This window comes from Erpetoichthys calabaricus, chromosome 5 (assembly GCF_900747795.2).
Source record: "Erpetoichthys calabaricus chromosome 5, fErpCal1.3, whole genome shotgun sequence".
In the NCBI taxonomy this organism is placed as follows: domain Eukaryota; kingdom Metazoa; phylum Chordata; class Cladistia; order Polypteriformes; family Polypteridae; genus Erpetoichthys; species Erpetoichthys calabaricus.
Window position 1 is genome coordinate 251,895,650 of NC_041398.2, and position 1,967 is coordinate 251,897,616.

The window sequence follows — 1,967 nt, forward strand, 5'->3', positions numbered from 1 at the left end:
TTTATACATCGCGATTTGAGCGTGGAAAGGTTCGTACGCAACATTTCTGTGCGTACGCACCGTTTATACATGAGGCCCCAGGTCTCCTAGAGGAACTGCCTGTCTCCAATAATCTCCTCCATGCCCTTGAGACTGTGCTGGGAGACACAGCAAACCTTCTGACAATGGCACGTGGTATTGATGTGCCATCCTGGAGAAGTTGGACTACCTGTGCCAGCTCTGTAGGGTCCAGGGGCCTCATGTATAACGCCGTGCGTAGAACTCACACTATAACATGGCGTAAGCACAAAAGCGGGATTGTGCGTACGCACAGAAAAATCCAGATGCAGGAATCTGTGCGCACGCATACTTTCACGTTCTTCCACTACATAAATCCCGATTTGCGTGAAAAGTAACGCACGTGCACGCGCCTTCTGTCCCGCCCCAACTCCTCCCAGAGTTACGCCTCTTTGAATATGCAAATCAATATAAATAGCCTTCTGTGAAAAGACAATGGGAAAAGCACAGGGGAAAATATAAGAATTTCAGCGAATACCAAGTGGAGGCAAATGAAAAACGTACTATTTGTTGGTTTAAACAGTGGGATAATCAACAAAAGAAAGTTGATCGAGTGACAGAGTGTCGGAAAAACTCGAAAGATCAAATTCACAAAGTCGCACAGTGCCCGAAATCACATATCAAAGTCGCTGTGAAAAGGCGAGTTGTAGCCCACCGTCTGAGTGTCATATGAAAGCGTATTAGGGTACAAACAAAAAACATAGGCACACAGTGGGAAAAAAGCACGAAATGTCAACTTTAATCTCGAAATTTCTTAAAATCGTTTATTTTACTAGTTTCTCAAGTAGCATGTTAAATGCTTTGTTCTGTGTTTGATCTTCTATGTGCTCTATGTGTGTGAATCACTACATGCTTCCGTTCTTTCTCTTTCTCCGACAGGACACAGAATGCATTACATTCGAGATATTACAGCTCTCTGAATAATTAAAATACTGAGATGTATACGTGATATCATTTTCATGATGATAGGAATGAAAGCATGTTATTAAACATGGGAATACGGTGGCGCAGTGATTGTTCATATCTCACGCAAGAGGCTTGTTGCACCATGTATGACCTTCGATGAAATAATTTATTACAGAAGTACTGTCTCTTTCAAACGTACTAACCTTCAATTCCTGTCCATACTTTTCTTTCTCCAATCGCCACACAATCAGCTCTGTAATAGACGTGAAGCCATTTGTAAGCTTAGAACGCCGATTCTTCAAAACTTTTAAGGAACATTGAAATATCTTCGTAGTACATGTTTAATTATTCTATTCGTCTATCCTTCCAGTGTCGCGTCAGCACCAGCAAGAATACAGCGCAAGGCAGGAGCTATCCGTGAACTAGCTAGCGCTGCGGCACAGTGTCCTCACATATTTAATTATTAGCAATACAGATTATTTAAATGAAGTTAAAGTTCTATCTGTATACTATAAGCAACATATTTTGCTGCATTTCATCTTAAAAATGATATTGTCATCATACGCGCTTTATAAAGTAGCGCAGGTTGCGCAATATTATAACTGTAGTGCAAGTTTACAGTGAGGTGATTGAGTGCGTTTAGAGTTCTTGGGATGAAACTGTTTCTGAAACGCGAGGTCCGTACAGGAAAGGGTTTGACGCTTTTTGCCGTGGTTGAGGTAGTGTGTACTTGAAACTGTATACCGATAATTCTCTTTCCGATCATCTGCTGCTGTGATTCACACTCAGATACAGTGATATAAATACTCCGAGTGGTGCAGTGAGAGTAATATGGAAAAAGATGATCTGCTGTGGCAACCCTTAACGGGAGCAGCTGAAAGAAGAAGAAGATGCAGTGAGAGTAACAACGCTAAAGCAGTTCTGGTATTTGGAATACTATGGCTATTCCCTGGCCCATTATATTGTAGCAGGTTAATTACAATCAGATGTATTACACTAATAAA